The sequence below is a fragment of the Schistocerca nitens genome, chromosome 2 (assembly GCF_023898315.1).
Source record: "Schistocerca nitens isolate TAMUIC-IGC-003100 chromosome 2, iqSchNite1.1, whole genome shotgun sequence".
NCBI lineage: Eukaryota > Metazoa > Arthropoda > Insecta > Orthoptera > Acrididae > Schistocerca > Schistocerca nitens.
The window spans coordinates 215,688,587-215,710,012 of record NC_064615.1 but is presented as its reverse complement, the minus strand read 5'-3'; the positions used below and the strand labels follow the sequence as shown (position 1 = coordinate 215,710,012).

Genomic DNA, 21,426 nt, shown 5'->3' with positions numbered 1-21,426 from the left:
GGAGATAGGTCCTCTCCCATAGCCTGGAGAACTGAAACGCAAAATTCGTGACTTCTACTATGGTCGCCGGGACGCAACTCTACAGTAACTGCAACCTGCACAGCTTCTTAGGCAGGCGTCGTTTCAGAAGACACCAACCGTTGTTTCAGGGAGCTGATTGTTCCTGGCCTTGTGGACTTCCGAGCTCTCCTATGAACACATCTCGGGCACGCTCGACATTTTCATCAGACGTGCGTGGCCGACCAGTGCTCTTTCCCTTGCACATGCTAACAACTTCCAAGAATTTTATATGCCATTCATAAATCTGCTTGTACAGAGGCGGTTTCCTGCTGAATGGACAGCGGAATGCACGTAGCTCCTCAACAATGGATTGTCTTCGCGCAAATTCCAACACACAAAATGATTTGTCTTGTGATTTAGTTGCCATGTCACCAAAACAACACCGCAGTTGTGTCAACTTTGAGCCTTTCTGGTATCCAGTGACACATGCATTGTGATTCTGTCGTTTATAGTTTGTCTGTAACAAACAACTGAAATCTGATGTCTCTTTTGATTCACCCGGTATTGTGGGGATTTCGCAACGACATCCGACGTCTCGGCCGAGAACCATTTTTGAAGTGTGAAACCACTTGCGTGCAACTCATTCCACGCAACGAGTGGCGCAACCCAGTGTCGTCGTGTAAACGGCTTGGCGTAGCGTAGGATGTATTCTTTTTCCTCCTACGTACTTCTCGCGAGAAGACCAGGAAGATAAAATTAGAGAGACTCGAGCTAACACGGAGGCTTACCAACAATCAGTCTTCTCGCGGATGATTCTAGCGTTGCTGATAAAATATCGATATATCGATACCCGTTAGGGAAAGTATAGATACATACAGGTGACGTATTCGCACAGAAAACAATATACACTCCTGGAAATGGAAAAAAGAACACATTGACACCGGTGTGTCAGACCCACCATACTTGCTCCGGACACTGCGAGAGGGCTGTACAAGCAATGGTCACACGCACGGCACAGCGGACACACCAGGAACCGCGGTGTTGGCCGTCGAATGGCGCTAGCTGCGCAGCATTTGTGCACCGCCGCCGTCAGTGTCAGCCAGTTTGCCGTGGCATACGGAGCTCCATCGCAGTCTTTAACACTGGTAGCATGCCGCGACAGCGTGGACGTGAACCGTATGTGCAGTTGACGGACTTTGAGCGAGGGCGTATAGTGGGCATGCGGGAGGCCGGGTGGACGTACCGCCGAATTGCTCAACACGTGGGGCGTGAGGTCTCCACAGTACATCGATGTTGTCGCCAGTGGTCGGCGGAAGGTGCACGTGCCCGTCGACCTGGGACCGGACCGCAGCGACGCACGGATGCACGCCAAGACCGTAGGATCCTACGCAGTGCCGTAGGGGACCGCACCGCCACTTCCCAGCAAATTAGGGACACTGTTGCTCCTGGGGTATCGGCGAGGACCATTCGCAACCGTCTCCATGAAGCTGGGCTACGGTCCCGCACACCGTTAGGCCGTCTTCCGCTCACGCCCCAACATCGTGCAGCCCGCCTCCAGTGGTGTCGCGACAGGCGTGAATGGAGGGACGAATGGAGACGTGTCGTCTTCAGCGATGAGAGTCGCTTCTGCCTTGGTGCCAATGATGGTCGTATGCGTGTTTGGCGCCGTGCAGGTGAGCGCCACAATCAGGACTGCATACGACCGAGGCACACAGGGCCAACACCCGGCATCATGGTATGGGGAGCGATCTCCTACACTGGCCGTACACCACTGGTGATCGTCGAGGGGACACTGAATAGTGCACGGTACATCCAAACCGTCATCGAACCCATCGTTCTACCATTCCTAGACCGGCAAGGGAACGTGCTGTTCCAACAGGACAATGCACGTCCGCATGTATCCCGTGCCACCCAACGTGCTCTAGAAGGTGTAAGTCAACTACCCTGGCCAGCAAGATCTCCGGATCTGTCCCCCATTGAGCATGTTTGGGACTGGATGAAGCGTCGTCTCACGCGGTCTGCACGTCCAGCACGAACGCTGGTCCAACTGAGGCGCCAGGTGGAAATGGCATGGCAAGCCGTTCCACAGGACTACATCCAGCATCTCTACGATCGTCTCCATGGAAGAATAGCAGCCTGCATTGCTGCGAAAGGTGGCTATACACTGTACTATGGGGGACTGATGACCTTAGCTGTTTAGTCCCCCTTAAACATCCCAACAACCACCACCACTGTACTAGTGCCGACATTGTGCATGCTCTGTTGCCTGTGTCTATGTGCCTGTGGTTCTGTCAGTGTGATCATGTGATGTATCTGACCCCAGGAATGTGTCAATAAAGTTTCCCCTTCCTGGGACAATGAATTCACGGTGTTCTTATTTCAATCTCCAGGAGTGTATATCGATATGTCAAAGAGGGATGTTGATATTTTTGTTTTATATTATATTTCTTTCACAATTTTCGGTAAATATTTGAAGTTTTTCTTTTTTTTAATTGTAGTAGATCATAATTAGAATTTTCACTGTGCGAAGGAGTGTTACTACTTGAACTTACAACACGGTCAAACATTCTCTTTCTCTGTGGGAAGCAAGTATATGTCCTTCAAAAGCAGTTGCTGGAAATGAGAAATAAAAATCTACATGACAAGATTGGTCTATGAGGTGGGTGGACAGGTGTGAGGAGAAATGCTGGCGTAATCGGCTCTTTGCGCTACCAACAGAACTGTAACGCTTAGCTCCGCCACTGCTAGGTGGCAAAAGTGAAAAAAAAATAATAACAAAACCGGGAAGTGGACATTAACTGTTCCACAAAAATCCGATATGTGACAAAAACCGAACGACGCACCAATCGGACAGCTTTTATTGTGCCACTTACGTGCAGTTACCATGGTTGGCAAGGTGGGTATCGCCAAGCGTGAACGTGCATCGTTATCCTTTCAATTCTTGCTCTAAGGAGAATAGGCAGGCTGCTAGTTTGTTGATGTACAGAGTATCTAACAATAAATCAATACTTAAATATACAGCTCTAAAACAGGCTGCATATTTACAGTGTGAATCCTGTATTTTTATGGGCCTGTTCGTCGATATTTTCTCCAATCGAAACATTTCCTCGATATATAGAGAACTTACTTTGATATTTATTAGAATATCGATGTATGTGACTGCCTAATTTTTATAGAAATGTTAACATTCCTGGACGATTCGTGATTGCAACAGGAAGCGACGGGGGAGGGGGGGGGGGGGGGGAATTGTCATTGGCACAGCAGAAAGTGCCAGCCGCCACACCCTAAGGTGTCTTGAGTGGTATAGATATGATGTAGATGTACATGCGTAATTCTGTTAAGTACTTTCGATTTCCGCTCATCCAAGATTGGAATACTTTACTTGTTTTTTTTTGTGACAATATTCTGAAGCCGTAAAGATACGCTTTCTTGCACTAGCGACAAAATATTGTGTGAAAATTTGTTCTATGACGTAAATTTAACGAGATGCATCACAGCTCGAAAACATCCTTGCGCCAAATATAAGATCTTTAAGTAACACTATTAAACTGCAGTAGACCCGATTCAGTAGCAATTACGTTGTGAAAGTGGCAGTTATAAGGCCTTGATGTGTTTTTCTAGGTCCACCTGGCTTGCCGCAGGGGTCTGTTATAAATGCTAGCATCAAAGCCAGTCGCTGTTTCAGACGAGAAAAAAATCGTCTGGGTAATAACGGACTAAGAGCGCCATGATCGTAAGTTAGATGTCGGAGTAGACGGCGATGTGTAAATCCTGTGTCAGTTAAGGGAGAGGAGATAAAGTAGAGCCACGGTGGTGGCGTCTTTGGAGATACTGACCAAGCGCCACGCCACAGTCCCCTATCACGTGTCAACACAGTCTCTGATCCGAGGTCGCAGTGCGTTTACGCGCTGCTCTTGCCGGCAGTTTCTGTCGTGCCGAGCTCAACACTATCAGAAGCGGCCTTTGCTAGCATTTTATCTATTTATTATTACGTATAATCTCATTACCCACCGCCACCTGCAATGTTATGCGTATCGTATTTCCACACTGCTACACAAAGGTGTAAAAAACTGTAATTAAATATTCGCTTCAGGATTTGTAATGTAGTTACAGGATTTTTCAGCCGGCCGAAGTGGCCGTGCGGTTAAAGGCGCTGCAGTCTGGAACCGCAAGACCGCTACGGTCGCAGGTTCGAATCCTGCCTCGGGCATGGATGTTTGTGATGTCCTTAGGTTAGTTAGGTTTAACTAGTTCTAAGTTCTAGGGGACTAATGACCTCAGCAGTTGAGTCCCATAGTGCTCAGAGCCATTTTTGAACAGGATTTTTCAATAATTAAGCACAAGATAAAAAAGTCCAGAGAAATGTTAGTAGGACTCGCGCTCTGAGAGTTCTGTGCAAACTTCATTAGTAGTGAAACTGTAGTGAAATGGTAGAAAGCTAGGCGCTGGAGTAATAAGGCGCTGAACTTAAATACTTTAATAAAAATCAGAATATTGTAAAAGATTTATTTAAAATATTTAAAAACCTAGAAGGTGGAAATAGATTTATTTTCTTTTATAATAAAACGCGTCCGCTTTGGAGAGCGGAAAATAATAATCTTAATTAGAATGAATTTAATTCACAATAACTCTAACCAAAAGCGATCGTTACTCACACTATTAAAAACTTTAAACTAATCAAATAAATTTTACAGCAAATGATAGTGCATGATATATAAATTGAAGGGAATCACTGCTGTCAGCTGCAGCAGAACATTAAGCGGAATCAGCGGCGACAAGCGAAAATGTGTGCCAGACTGGGATTCGAACCCAGGATCTCCTGCATACTAGGCAGGTGCGTTAACCACTGCCCCATCCGGGACACAGCATTATTGCAACTGCGCGGCGTATCTCGGCACATTTCACGGCCGACCAACATTCCCACTGAGCGTCACCTATCCGCAGTCCATTATACTCTATCTTCGCTACTCTGAGATTCCCACGGGAGGTCGGTCGTATTTGTGTATACGCACGTATCAAAAAGAACAGACACCACCCATTCATATAATTGATACGCCTAGCTGGGCAATGCATCCACCTTCTCCAATGCGGATGTACAAATACGTCCAGCCTCCCGTGGGAATCTTAGAGCAGTGAATTTGACTGCAGATAGGTGGCGTTCGGTGGGAATGTGGATCGGCCGTGAGACTTGCCGAGTTAGTCCGCGCGGGGGCGATAGCGGTGTGTCCCGGATGGCGCAGTGGTTAGCACTCTTGCTTAGTAAGCAGGAGGTCCCAGGTTCGAATCCTGGTCTTATACACATTTTCACTCGTCGCCGCTGATTCCGCGTAATGTCCCGCTGCAGCTGCCAGCAGTGATCCCCTTCAATTTGTATACGAGGTGGAATCCAAAATTTTCGGGACTGGTGCTGCCATCTGGAAAGAAGAAGTAGTAGATGAATGAGATTTTCACTCTGCAGCGGAGTGTGCGCTGACATGAAACTTCCTGGCAGATTAAAACTGTGTGCCCGACCGAGACTCGAACTCGGGACCTTTGCCTTTCGCGGGCAAGTGCTCTACCATCTGAGCTACCGAAGCACGACTCACGCCCGGTACTCACAGAGGAGACGAGGTACTGGCAGAAGTAAAGCTGTGAGTACCGGGCGTGAGTCGTGCTTCGGTAGCTCAGATGTCAGAGCACTTGCCCGCGAAAGGCAAAGGTCCCGAGTTCGAGTCTCCGTCGGGCGCACAGTTTTAATCTGCCAGGAAGTTTCAGAAGTAGTAGATCTTTGCGCTGGTAGATGGTTAGAGCTGCATATCTGATGAGTCAGCTGGGAAAGCATGTTACGTGTCCACAGTGATTTCCGTAATACTCTGTGTTTGGTGTGTGGCGATTTTACGATGGATCCGCGAACAGAACAGCGCGTGTGCATCAAATTCTGTGCGAATCTCGGGAAGAGTGTTACGGAGACCATTGCAATGATTCAACAATTGTTTGGGGGACAGAGCATGAGCCGTACGCGAGTGTTGGAGTGGCACGCTCGCTTCAGGCCGGCCGTACAGACGTCGAAGATGATGCTCACACTGGAAGGCCCGTTAGCCGCACTACGCCAGGCATTGTTGCCAAACTTCAACAATTGGTTCGTGCGGATCGACGTCGAACCATTCGAGACCTTGCGGATGAAGTGGGTATTGGTTATGAGACATGTCAACGAATGTTGACTGATGAATTGGGCATGCATCGTGTCGCCGCAAAATTTGTGCCAAGGATATTGACTGCCGATCGGAAGGCACAGCGTGTTGAAGTGTGCACGGACCTTCGTCAGACCGCATCTGATGATCCAACCTTCTTGTCACGGGTTATCACCGGCGACGAGAGCTGGATTTACGGTTATGACTCAGAGACAAAGCAACAGTTGTTCCAGTAGAAGAGCCCGGGCTCTCCAAGACCAAAAAAAGAGAGACAGGTGAAGAGCAAAGTGAAGAGCATGATCATCGTTTTCTTTGATACCAAGGAAATTGTGGACAAAGAATTCGTCCCACCCAACCAAACAGTGAATTCCGCTAACTACTGTGACATTTTGCGACGGCTCCGTGTAAACGTGCGGCGACGACGGCCCGAACTTTGGCGTCAAGGGAACTGGCTGCTGCGTCACAACGCGCCCTGTCACACGTCCTTGCTCACCAGAACCTGTTTGGCAAAAAACAACATGGTGGTTGTACCCTACCCACCGTACTCGCCACATTTGGCACCTTGCGACTTCGCGCTATTCCCGAGACTGAAACTCAAGTTGAAAGGCCGTCGGTTCGACACTCTGGAGAGGATTCAAGAAGGATCGCTGACGGTGATAAACACCCTCAAAGAACAGGACTTCCAGAAAACGTTCGACCAGTGGCAGAAGCGCTGGGACCGGTGTGTACGTTCGGATGGGAACTACTTCGAGGGTGATGGTGATCACTAGTCCAAAGGTAAGGTTTTCAACAGATGGCAGCACCAGTCCCGAAAATTTTGGATAGCATCTCGTACAATGTTTCACAGCTGCGGATTCTGCGAGGTGTCCGTAGTTTTGGACATGGCCGAAAGAACAGACACCACGCATTCATATTCAGATAGTACGTGATCTTTAAAACAATAACCTTCAGAGTTTTAAAGACGTTCTTTAAAAAATACACGCCTACTATTGTAATTTCCACAATCAGCGACCATGTAGGCTATCGTGTAAAAAGTGCAGCAGACGCAGTGACAATGTGATCACAACAAACCACCTTTGTTTACTGTAGAATACCCTGCGCTTCCATGCAACCGCTTATAGTTTCAAGGCTTTTCACTACACCAAATACGTTACCTGTAAGACATCAAATATAAATAAGCACAAATACAGTTAACACACGCATACAATAAATTAATCCTTCCTAACTTCGACAACTGAAAGTACTTAAAATTCGAAGACAAGCTTTAAATTATTATACAACGGCCACAGCTGAAAGAGCCCCCGACTTTAAAGTACTTTGCCCGAAACAATTTTTCAATGAATAAAACAAGTTTTCAATGTATAAAATGCATATATCAACTATCAGCTGTTTTTATTTTAAACCCAGACATCTATCGGTTTTGGTCTTGGACCATCATAACGGATGAAGGGTTAATATGGTTTAAGCCACCATATTGCATTAGTCATTACTTAAAATATGTTTTGCATGTCACGAATGTAAATATATGACACAGGACTTTAAAAGCGAACATACGAATACTACATACATACAGAGCAGTACTGAAGAGAGGATCTTCTTACAACTTCACCACGTTTCGATAAATAATAACGCTTTCTTGCGTATAAGCCAACGGAACACACATTATTTGAAAATACAGCTCAGTGAGCTGTTAGTAAGCTACAACAGATTGACACCAGAATAATGTAGAATGGAAGGCTCCCTAGAACAAACCAGATGGCTTTTAGAAAGAATGTAGTAAGCATATGCTCACCATTCTAACACCGATGCAATGCGCTCGAAATAAGCTGGTTCAAAGCGACGGCAGGCGCCACAGGGAGACGGAGTGCAACTGCCGTGCGATACACGCAACGGCTCCTCCCAGGGCATCACTGCAGAGGTGAGTCAGTCCGCTCTGCCCCTGGCTGCCGAACCCTCTCGAAGAATCCCGCCTCTGGACGGGAGACTGAGCCCTGTTGCTCACTGCTGGCTATCAGCTGCGCTCCACACTGTACTGGCCTCCCCTGCAGTGGGCCAAACCCGGGAACACAGCTGAGCTTTCTTACCGAGAGCACCGTGGTCACACCGCGTGCCAACCAAAGCAGTACCATCTGTTACCGATCCAAGAACACTGCCGCACTACCTGCGTATCCCCCATCTTCCGCCTACCCCATTGTGACAACCACTGAAGTTCCACCTGTCGATCAAGACCAAATTTACTCGCCACAAGCTGAATCGAAAAATCGTGTGCCACGGCTCACACACGTATCGATGAGAGAGTTTGCGAGTGTCAAAATTTTCGACATATATCGTTCGTGAAGAAGTAGCCTAGGGGTAGCGTCTTTGGTTACAAATCAAAACGTCCTCGATGGCGAATTAGAAGCCCGACACTGCTTAATTTTTTAATAAAAATCATCATCAATCGCTGCTGAAGACTTCCGGCATAAAAAGTCACCCTTGTTCTGCCAACGGTCTTGTCAAAGAGGGTGGAGGAACGGACAGAGGTTCAGGGCGCTCTCTTACCCTTGGGGTGGGAAACTTCCCCTAAAGGTTAAAGAATCAGAAATGATTAACGGCAGGAGGATGCAGCAGGCAATACAAACCATTTCCTTAAAGGCACATAATGTACATTCACAAGGAATTGGGCCTGTAACTGAAAAAGTGCCATTATGATCTCTCTATTGATTAAACATGCCGGAATAGTCTTCCATTCAGATCTCTGAGATGGGACTGCCAAGAGGAAGGTGACCAAGTCATGGAGGATTGGAATGCGGTTGTACGGGAAGGAGTTGAAGAAAGGGTCACGAGAGAATATGGACTGAGAGGGGAGAAAGGCTAATTAAGTTCTGTAATAAATTGAAGCTAGTAACACTCCGTTATAGAATCACAGGAGGAGGAGGTATACTTGGAAAAGGCCGGGGGATACAGGAAGATTTCAGAGTACATCATGGTCAGACAGCGATTCTGAAATCAGATATTGGATTGTAAGGCTGACTCAGATGGCAATTTAGTAATGATGCAGTGTAAGATGAAGTTTAAGAGACTAGTCAGCAAGGATCATTGCACAAAGAAATGAAGAGAGGCGCTTGAAGTTCCCTGAAGCTATAGATACTGTGACAGTATTACAGAATCTGGGAAGGGAAAAGTAGGTACTAGGAAGAAAGCTACAAAGAAACCATGGATAACACAAGAAATATCTCAGCCGACAGAGAAAAGAAGGAAGTAAACAAATGTTCAGGGAAATTCGGAAAAAATAAATACAAGTCACTTGGGAGTGAAATAAATAGGTAGTGCAGGGAAGCTAAGGTGAAATGGCTGCATGAAAAATGTGAAGAAATAGAAAAGCAAATGATGGTCAGAAGGACTGACTCAGCAAACAGAAGTCCAAATAACCTTCGATGAAATTAAAAGCAAGGGCGCTAATATCACTGGCTCCGAGCGCTATGGGACTTATTAACATCAGAGGTCATCAGTCCCCTAGACTTAGAACTACTTAAACCCAACTAACCTAAGGACGTCACACACATCCATGCCCGAGGCAGGATTCGAACCTGCGACCGTAGCAGCAGCGCGGGTCCGGACTGAAACACCTAGAACCGCTCGGTCACAGCGGCCGGCATATCACTGGCGCAATACTAATTCCGCTGATAAATACAGAGGAGAGAGCGAATAGGTGGAAAGAGTGCAATGAAGGCTCTATGATTGGGACGACTTGTCCGATGGCAGAAGTACGAACAGGAATCGATACAGAATAGTATTAGAATTTGAATGGGCTTTGGAAGAGATAAGATCAAATAAGGCAAAAGGGATAGATAACACTCGACCATAGTTTCTAGTATCATTGGAGGGTGTGGCAACAAAACGACTACTCATGTTGGTGTGCAGAATGGGCGAAACCGTCAGTATATCTTCAGACTTTAGGAACACCACCATCAACACAGTTCCGAAGACTGCAAGAGCCGATAAATGTGAGAATTATGGCACAATTCGCTTAACAGATCGTGCATCCAAGTTATTGTCAAGAATAATGTACAAAATAATGGAAAAGAAAACTGACGATCTGTTAGATGACAATAAGTTTGGCTTCAGGAAAGGCGAAGGCACCAGGGAAGCGGTTCTGATTTCGTTTGATAATGGAAGCAAAACAGAAGGAAAATCGAGACACGTTCGTAGAATTTGTCGACCTGGAAATATGGTGCAAGATGTTCTGAGAAAAATAGGGGTAAGACATAGGGAAAGACGTATGATATACAATATTTGCAAGAACCAACAGGGAACAATATGAGTGGACAAGTACGAACTGCTTGGATTAAAAAGAATGTAAGGTAGGGGTGTAGCCTTCCGCCCTTGCTGTTCAGACTATATGTCGAAGAAGCAATGAAGGAACTAAAGGAAAGGTGCAAGAATGGGATTAGATTTCAACGTGAAAGGATATCAATGATAAGATTCGCTGTCGACATTGCTATCGTGAGTGAAAGCGAAGAAGAATTACAGGGTCTGTTGAATGGAGTGAAGAGTCTAATGAGTATAGGATATGGACTGAGAGTAAATCGAAAAAAGACGAAAATAATGAGAAGTAGCAGAAATGAGAACAGCGAGAAATTTATCATAATTGGTGATCACGAAGTAGATGAAGTTAAGGAATTCTGCTACCTACGCAGCAAAATAACCCATGAAAGACAGAGAAAAGAGGACATAAAAAACAAGCTAGCACAGACGAAAAGGGCATTCCAGGCCAAGAGAAGTCTGCTACTATCAAACATAGGCCTTAATTTGAGGAAGACATTTCTGAGAATACACATTTGGAGCACAGCATTGTGTGGTAGTGAAACATGGACTCTGGGAAAACCGGAACAGAAGAGAGACGAAGCACTTGAGATGTGGCGCAACAGAAGAATGTTCAAATGGTTCAAATGGTTCTGAGCACTATGGGACTCAACTGCTGTGGTCATCAGTCCCCTAGAACTTAGAACTACTTAAACCTAACTAAAGGACATCACACACATCCATGCCCGAGGCAGGATTCGAACCTGCGGCCGTAGCAGTCGCACCAGAAGAATGTTGAAAACTGGTGGACCGACAAGGCAAGTAATGAGTAGGTGCTCCGCAGAATCGATGAGGAAAGGTATATATGGAAAACAATGACTAGAAGAAGGTACAGGATGATAGGACATGCGTTAAGACATCAGGGAATAACTTCCGTGGTATTAGAGGGAGCTTTATAGGGTAAAAACTGTAGAGGAAGACTGGAATACATCCAGAAAATAATTGAGGACATGGGCTGCAAGTGCTACTTTGAGATGAAGAGTTTGGCACGGGAGAGGAATAACTGGCAGGCCGCATCAAACCAGTCAAAGGATTGACGACTAAAAAAAAGTCCGTGTCTTTTGATTGCGTTAACTTAGAAGCTTAATTTTTATACTGCCAAGGAAACGTAGATCCTCGTATTTCGACACCTCTACGCATTCCTGAGAAAAAGCGGTCTTATAGTCGGGCAGACAACAGACGGACAACAAAGGGTCCCTATAAGGCTTCCGTTTTTACCTACCGAGGTACAGAACCCAAAAAACGTTAGAAGACCAAAAATTCTTAAACCATGGTACTAAATTTGTTGATCAGCTACAACACAAGCGCAGCAAATGGCTTACGGTAGTTCCTAATCTTAACTACTGAAACAGCTTCAGGAAGCTGCTATTGCGTAGTTCTGTACGTGTGATCTATGCTAACACTACTTACGCCTATGCGAGTGTCCCCGATTGCTGGAGGCAGTATGCTAAATATCTAGTACTGAAGTTTCAGGAAACACATAGCATCCCAAAACAGTCCCGTACCTACCGCACGTCAGCCCTAAAATGGAACCACATGATGAACAACCGCTTTTTTAAAAAATTTCAACATAGGATTATACAGCTAACCGGTTGCAAATAACTGTATGGTGCATAGACCTAGGGTTCGACTCCTACTAAGGGTGTCTTCATCAGAATGAAATATTTGAGAAACCGTAAAATTACATTGCAAGGAAGCAATGGTTAACATTTAGAACAACTATGCTCAATCCACAAATAAGATAAAACACTTTCCAGCCTTTGCTACGTGTGCTTAGCTAAAAACAACATCAGTGGCTGTATAATCCTATGTTGAAAATATGCTACTGGCCATTAAAATTTCTACACCACGAAGATGACGTGCTACAGGCGCGAAATTTAACAGACAGGAAGAAAATGCTGTGATATGCAAATGATTAGCTTTTCAGAGCATTCACACAAGGCTGGCGCCGGTGGCGACACCTACAACGTGCTGACATGAGGAAAGTTTCCAACCGATGTCTCATACACAAACAGAACTTGACCGGCGTTGCCTGGTGAAACGTTGTTGTGATTCCTCGTGTAAGGAGGAGAAATGTGTACCATCACGTTTCCGACTTTGATAAAGGTCGGATTGTAGCCTACCGCGACTGCGGTTTATCATATCGCGACATTGCTGCTCGCGTTGGTCGAGATCCAACGACTGTTAGCAGAATATGGAATCGGTGGGTTCAGGAGGGTAATACGGAACGCCGTGCTGGATCCCAACGGCCTCGTATCACTAGCAGTCGAGATGACAGGCATCTTATCCGCATGGCTGTTACGGATCGTGCAGCCACGTCTCGATCCCTGAGTCAACAGATGGGGACGTTAGCAAGACAACAACCATCTGCACGAACAGTTCGACGACGTTTGCAGCAGCACGGACTTTCAGCTGGGAGACCATGGCTGCGGTTACCCCTGACGCTGCATCACAGACAGGGGCGCCTGCGATGGTGTACTCAACGACGAACCTGGGTGCACGAATGGCAAAAATCATTTTTACAGCATCATGATGGTCGCATCCGTGTTTGGCGACATCGCGGTGAACGCACATTGGAAGCGTGTATTCGTCATCGCCATACTGACGTATCACCCGGCGTGATGGAATGGGGTGCCATTGGTTACGCGTCTCGGTCACCTCTTGTTCGCAATGACGGCACTTTTAACAGTGGACGTTATTTTCAGATGTGTTACGACCCGCGGCTCTACCCTTCATTCGATCCCTGCGAAACCCTACATTTCAACAGGATGCTGCACGACCGCATGTTGCAGGTCGTGTACGGGCCTTTCTGGATACAGAAAATGTTCGACTGCTGCCCTGGCCAGCACATTCTCCAGATCTCTCACCAACTGAAAACTTCTGGTCAATGGCGGCCGAGCAACTGTCTCGTCACAATACACCAGTCACTATTCTTGATGAACTGTGGTATCGTGTTGAAGCTGCATGGGCAGCTGTACCTGTACACGCCATCCAAGCTCTGTTTGACTCAATGCCCAGGCGTATCAAGGCCGATATTACGGCCAGAGGTGGTTGTTCTGGGTACTGATTTCTAAGGATCTATGCACCCAAATTGCGTGAAAATGTAATCACATATCAATTCTAGTATAATATATTTGTCCAGTGAACACCCGTTTATCATCTGCATTTATTCTTGGTGTAGCAATTTTAATGGCCAGTAGTGTAGTAAGAGAACCTATGCATCTGACAGAAAAGCTATCGGAAACACGCATAGTATGACGAATAGTTCCTGCACCAGTGATGTCCTAAAGGCTCCTATGAGCCTCAGCAGCACACTCCACTGTGAATGCGTTAGGAATGATTGCACCGATTGTATCGCAGTCTGTGTGCCTGGACACTGGTTTGAAACGCTGCAGGAGTAGTGATGTTGGCACTCTTGTACTCGGAAGCCAAACGCCGCTGCTCGGCTGTCCTGTCACTGTGCCAGCCGCGAGGCGAGAGGGAAAGCCAAGTGAAACGGTGCCTGGCTGGGGGACAGGCCGATAGCGTCATGGCTACCGGCCCTCGGCGCAAGAGCACAGTGGTCGACTTCCGCTGCTACTCCCTTGCCAGTGATCTCCATACCTTAGGCCATATATGATACAGACCGCGCTTGATGTCATTACTGTGAAACCAATGCTCAGTCAGCTGACTAGTGGCAGCAATCGTTTGCAGGCGGCTTTTAGAGTACTGTTCAGTTTATCTTAATTTCTGTATCACAATGATGAAATCTTGTACAGCATTCAATTGAGCTGAAACATTTGTGAAAGGCAGATAAAGTTGTTTTGGAAACACAAAAGTTTTTGAGAACATATTTTTCGAGTTTGTCAGTGAATTTGAAGGGTGAACCTAAGGCGTGACCCCATTACCAAGTAAATGTGAATGGTCATATATCTGGAGGTATTTACTTCGGTCTAAATATTACGAAATAAGTTTTATATAAAATTTATTTCGTAATATTTAGACCGAAGTAAATACCTCCAGATATATGACCATTCACATTTACTTGGTAATGGGGTCACGCCTTAGGTTCACCCTTCAAATTCACTGACAAACTCGAAAAATATGTTCTCAAAAACTTTTGTGTTTCCAAAACAATTTTATCTGCCTTTCACAAATGTTTCAGCTCAATTGAATGCTGTACAAGATTTCATCATTGTGATACAAAAATTAAGATAAACTGAACAGTACTCTAAAAGCCGCCTGCAAACGATTGCTGCCACTAGTCAGTATATATATATATATATATATATATATATATATATATATATATTTACGTTAAACTCAGATCTAAAACTCGATGAATGACTGGGATTTTGAGACAATAGTATGTTAATATCTAATTCAGTACAACAGTTTTCTCTACAATCAACGGTTTCTAGTGCATTACGGTTCTTATGTTCAAAATGTTTGAGTGTCTGTGCACGATTAAGCGAAAGTCATAAAACATGCACACTTATTTTGTGTACAAACAGGATATTACGAACAGATGGTTGAAATGGCTCTAAGCACTATGGGACTTAACATCTGAGGTCATCAGTTCCCTAGAACTTAGAACTAATTAAACCTAACTAACCTAAGGACATCACACACATCCATGCCCGAGGCAGGATTCGACCCTGCGACGGTAGCGGTCACGCGGTTCCATACTGAAGCGCCTAGGACCGCTTGGCCACAGCGGCCGGCTATTACGAACAGAAACGGATGTCGTCTCTTATAAGCATAGTAAAACATTTGACACGTATTGTTAAGAAATCGTCAAAAAACTAAATGCTTGCCTCCAAAATAATGTTTCCTCATCTACTTCTGTTGAAGCGGCTGACTTAATGACAAATACAGGAATTCACTGAAGATCTGTAATTCTGTCGCTTATAAAAAGAAAAAACAGTCAAAATAAATGTATCGAACTATTTGTCACCCTTTCATCTCGCCAAATACAAAAACGTTAACCGTCGCATTAATATTGGGAATTTCCAAGAAATTAGGTTAACTCTGGTACTACGCGTGTAATGCTAACACAACAAGTCTTTGATTCGTTAAAATCAGTACTATATTATCTATAAATGAGAAAAACTGTAAGTTTCGGCTCCACTTCGCACAGTGCATAGTGACATAAAAACAGCTTTTTACCCTTAATTTCAAAAATTAACACAGCGGAAGCAGGGCCGTGAGCACTTTGTATCTATTGTCCCCTTGGTCTCTAAGCAGAGAAATTCAGCGTGCTTGAGGGTTCCGATCGTCTCTATCGTCCGCCATTTTGTTGTTTGGAAAAAAAATTGGATCGATCTGTGCGTCATTATGGGTCGTTTACTTATTTGTGGTTATCAAAATTGGTGATTTGTTAGGTGACTTTCAGTTTGGTATTAGGAAATGTAAAGGCACGAGAGAGGCAATTTGTCGCTGGAAGCAAGACTTGAACAGTGAAGAGACATCATAGGATTTGTCGCTCTGGTAAATACGTTCGACTATGAAAATGGTCCAAGATCGAAATTGTGAATAAAATATATGTAAGCCTTACGAAAAGACAGGTAATGTACCTCAGTTAAAAAAATCAAAAAGGGGGGGGGTGAAAAAAAGGAAGACAAATAAGAGGTTATAAGATTGGGGTGCAATCATCAAAAAAAATGCAGAATGAGATTTTCACTCAGCAGCGGAGTGTGCGTTGATATGAAACTTCCTGACAGATTAAAACTGTGTGCCCGACCGAGACTCGAACTCGGGACCTTTGCCTTTCGCGTCTCGGTCGGGCACACAGTTTTAATCTGCCAGGAAGTTTCATATCAGCGCACACTCCGCTGCAGAGTGAAAATCTCATTCTGGAAACATCTCCCAGGCTGTGGCTAAGCCATTTCTCCGCAGTATCCTTTCTTTCAGGAGTGCTAGTTCTGCAAGGTTCGCAGGAGAGCTTCTGTAAAGTTTGGAAGGTAGGAGACGAGATACTGGCAGAAGTAAAGCTGTGAGGACCGGGCGTGAGTCGTGCTTCGGTAGCTCAGTTGGTAGAGCACTTGCCCGCGTATATCAGGCGTCCTCTAGTCTGTGACGACGGCGTCCTCGCTACACAGACTAGAGGGCGCCTGATATACGCATCATAATCCATGGCAACGGCGTCCTCACCACAAGGAGCAGAGGGTTCTGTAGTCCTTCCATATTAGCCGTTTTAGTAAATTGACTGAAATGTTTTCTACGTAAATGTACGAATAGATGTATTATAATACAAGACGACACCTGTTTTTGTGTGTCACAAATTGTTTTACTTTATATTATGGCACATAATGTAATACAGTTTTTGCGAATTTTACGAGTTGACTACGGAACATTTGTTATTATTTTATAATTAACACTATAATTGTAACTCTTTTTAAATGGAATGTACCGTTTTCTGTTATTTACTGTCACTTAAATTTATGTTAAACCAAGGTGTCCAGAAATTACATATAATAAACTGTGTTAAATGCCGTTGATCGCCGTTGGGGGTGTTGCCGTCTATTCACGTGATCTCAGCACGCTATTTAAGTCCATACGAAGGACTAGTATCGCATAGTTTCCTGCCGTTATGTAGACAGGAGTGACACCACCAGCAGTCGACCAATGGGTAACATATTTTAAATTTACGTAATTTTATCTGTTGTATAACGGAGCCTTTCTGACGGATATCTATAATTTCACAGTGTAAACGTCCAGAAGATGACCCATACGTCGGGTTGAAACCGGTTGGCGGTATAATAAGAATAAATGCGATTAAGACTGTTTTTGAATAATTGAAAACAGAAGAGAGTCGAAGCACTGGAGTCGTGGTGGTACAGAGGAATATTGAAAATTAGGTGGAGTGACTTGGTAAGGGACAATGAGGTTCTCCGCAGAATCGGCGAGGAAAGAATACGTATATGGGAAACACTGACAAGAAGAAGGGGCAGGGTGATAGGACGTCCATTATGACATCGGGGAATGACTTCCATCGTATTAGAGGAGCTGTAGAGGGTAAAAACTGTGGAGGAATGCAACTCAGCTTGATACATATTGGAATATATCTGGCAGATAATTGAGAACATAGGTTGAAAGTGCTAATCTGAGACTGGCACAGGAGAGCAATTCGTAGCGGACCGCATCAAACCAGTCGGAAGACTGATTGATGACAAAAAAACTAGTTTTGAAATTACACACATACAATAATTACTATGACGTAAATAATGAATAGAACATTTACATAAATGATACATCAAAGAGTTTGGTGATATGGAAGTCACATTACACGTAAGCAGACAAAGAAGTTAATGAGAGAAGCACACGTAATATCAAGATTGGTGTCGCAAAGGATAGTGCGAAGTGTCAGAACGAGAGGAATTTCAGCTTTGGAAGAGGGATTGCGTCCATTAGATTCAGACCTCTAAACGCTTTGCTCTTCTGTGCAATAGCTTTTCTTGCCTGCACAACGCATGTGGGAACAGTCTTAATTTGCTCACATTACTTCTTTTCTTTTCTTCGCGCGTTCACTTAGACTCTGGTCTTCCATTTCCCTCATTATCAAGAGCCTCAAGCGTGGAGTCACTCTTCGAACTCCTGTCTCACTTGACACTGCCATTTGGAGATAACGGGAAAACTCTGATGAGTCTTTAGGTCATTAAGTGCTACTCAATGGCAACAGGTTACGTCACTGAGCAGACAGAGATGTTGACACCTTGTTGAGACAGCTATTAGTGTGGCCGGTGTCTGGGGTTCTTGGGGGTGATGTATTCTCGCGTCCTGCTTAATGACCTGAACTTCTTGCTTGACTGCGAATGCAAAGAGCTGTCTTCTCGCTGTAATATTCCTACTAGGTCCGCTGCTTTTTACGATTTACATAAACGATCTGGTTGATGGTATTGTCAGCGGCATTAGAATGTTTGCCGATATGCTGTAGTCTACAGGAAAGTAGTATCACACGAAACTTGTAAACAAATCAATGAGTATCTGTAGAAAATAAATGCTTGGTATAATGACTGGCAGTTATCTCTCAATATTAGTAAGTGTAACCTATTGCGTATAACAAGGCGAAAATCCCCATTAATGTATGAGTACAAAATAAATGCCCAGTTTTTGGAAGCGGTAACATCCGTCAATTACCTGGGTCTGACTATTCGAAATAATCTCAAATGGAATTGGAAGAATCCTGAAGCGATGCAGTCCTTCAACAAAGGAAATAGCTTACAATACGTTACTTCCTCCAGTCTTAGAGTACTGTTCGTGTGTATGGGACCCTTACTAGTTGGGTCTGATTAGATTGAGAAGGTCCAAAGAAGAGCGGCAAGAGTCGTGACTGGTACATTTAGCCATCGCGAGAGCGTTACAAGTCTCATAGAAAGTTTGAAGTGGGACACACTTGCAGACAGACGACGCGCTAAACGGAAGGGGTTGCTCACTAAATTCCGAAATCCGATCTTCGCCGAGGATGTAGAGCATATATTATTACCACCGACTTTCAAATCGCGCAATGATCACCATTGAATGGTAAGGGAAATTAGAGCTCGTACTGAGGCGTTCAGACAGTCGTTTTTCCCTCGCGCGATCCGCGAGTGGAAAAGAGAAAGGTGTGGGGGGGGGCGGGGGGGGGGGTAAAACGACTTTGGCGCGAATTGTGCCCTGCGCCACACACCACTTGGTGACTAGCGGAGTATATACGTAGATATGAATTGCTCACATTGATCATCATCGTCATCGTCATTTCAAGGCCGCATCACCTGCCCCAGAAAGCATCTTGTCCACGGGCGCCCGGCATTTCGCTCTCCAGTGGCCTTGTAGTTCACGGCGATTCTAGACAGACTATCTCGCTACATTCTTTCTATATGTTTACGTAAGTAGACCTCACATTCGTATTTTGTCCATCATTTTTGACTGCCCTGAGAAATTTCATTTCAGCTGGCATAGTTTTCCTGCTCAGACAATGGAAACTCCAGGTTCGAATATGCGTATGTGTTTTTCGTTTAACCTGTCTGCAACTCAGCGTATTATCTGTAGGGTGAATAGCAACCTATCTTTTCCTTGCAATTTTCTTTCTTTCTTTGAGAGTAACCACGTCTCACTTCCATATAACACCATCAGTACCGCCATTGATTTATAAAGTTTCAGTTTAGTATCCTTTCTAGTTTTACATTTCAGAGTTCTATGGATTGTTGCATATATATTTTTGAATTTTGAAAGTTTTATTTCTTTGTTGAGATCTACTGTTGGGAATGTTTCACATCTTAAAGGTGGCTATCTGCTTCAATATTTATCTCAGTTTGTTTTTGTTCAGAAATTACTTTTGGTTTATGTGGAGATATCTTGAGTCCATATTCGTCTTCTATATTTGTAAATTGTCTTCTGTCTGCTCCACAATAACGAAGTCGTCTGCATACAAAATACTACTTAATTCATACTCCGGTGAGAATATTATACTGCTCTTAAAAATTTGTTTCTCCTCTCCCTATGCTCTCTTCTGCATAGGTATCAAAAGTGTTTGGAAGATATAACAGACTTGTCTAACTACTTTGTTTGCTTTTGATGGTGCTGCCTGTTGCTTTCCTGTGTCAATGAACACAGTGTGTTTTGGTGTAGACCTCTGATAGATTTTACTAGATTATCTGGTAAACCTTTTCCGTTCAATATTTCCCGCAGCACGTCTCTACTCAGGCTGTTAAATGCATTTTGAAAAGGCGATGTTAGTTTCCTGTCATTTGTTTCACTACGGAAATGGCACCCCTTGTACAGCGGCCCCATCTAAACCATATCTTGTCTTAGGTGATGACAGTGTCTGATAAGCCATTAAGCCTATTACTAATTATACTGAAGTATATTTTATAGGTTTTATCCAGAAAACTGATGACCGCATGATTTTCACATTCACTGCTGTCACCTCTCTTATCGGTTGGAAAGATCTCGGCTTTTAGCCAATTCTCAAGTATTCTTCGTTATATCCAGCACATAATATTCATAAATGCACGAGTCTAACGTGTAAGAACTTTCCACCATATTACCAGCACTGAACATTAATTTCGTCCATTTCTGTTGCTTTTTTGTTTTTTGGGCTTTGATCGTATCGACAACTTCCCCAAGATATGTGCTCTCTAATCTTGAGGTTCATATGTGTATATATTTTCCTCGGAATTCTTATACTCGTACCATAGATTTCGATAGTGCGAACGGCAGGATTCCTCGTCAGTCATATTTAGTTTCAGTGTCTTTCTATTCTTTGTATAACGTTTTCAATGCCTTATAAGAGAGAGACTGTCAACCGTGCACATCTTTTTCAGTGTTTTGAGATTAACCTATCTCATGAATCTTGATAGCTCTTTTGCACTAGATTCTTCGTTATATTTGTCTTTATCCGATAGACTTGCCGATTCTCTGCTGTATGCTTGCCTAAACGTATTCTGTATGCCTAAACGCATTCTGTAAGCTGTATAAATTTCCTCAACGGCCTCTCGTGTTTCTCCAGCCCGTATCTTTAGCCTTTCCTTATTCTTTATTTTCTTTCTTTTCTTTCCTAGAACTTCTCTGGCTACTTTGTTTATAGCTCTTCCATTCCTTCTCTATGTCTTTTTTTCTCTTTGCTTCAGTTCGTAATGCTGTCGCTTTTGAAAAAGTAGTGTTGCAGGAGGTGTGGTTTATAAACTACTTCTTGTCAATCTCTGTTTCTTTTTGTTTCTTCCATGTAGCTTTAGCTTATACCGTAGCCTTCGTACACTCTAACATCGGCTGTTTTATTAGATGTCCAGCTATTTTGTTATTTGTAATGATGCAATCAATTATTGATTTAAAACCTCTTGCAGCCCAAGTCACAAACTACTTGTAACCGAGAGCATGCCTACCATCGAACAAGACAAGAAGAGCTCTTAACTCCGACTGCCGACTTTGGCGTGCAGTCCGTATCTCTTACTAG

At 44.3% G+C, this 21,426-nt stretch overlaps 1 long non-coding RNA gene and 2 other non-coding genes across 3 annotated transcripts in view; 2 read left to right on the top strand and 1 right to left on the bottom strand.

The window, feature by feature from the left end:
* LOC126235933 (uncharacterized) overlaps positions 1 to 21,426 on the top strand; it is a 574,660-nt gene that overhangs the window by 141,713 nt on the left and 411,521 nt on the right. The gene's annotated exons all lie outside the window — the stretch shown is intronic.
* On the bottom strand, positions 4,788 to 4,862 carry Trnat-agu (transfer RNA threonine (anticodon AGU)). The gene has a single exon. It is a non-coding gene; the product is annotated as a tRNA-Thr (tRNA).
* On the top strand, positions 5,223 to 5,299 carry Trnat-agu (transfer RNA threonine (anticodon AGU)). The gene has a single exon. It is a non-coding gene; the product is annotated as a tRNA-Thr (tRNA).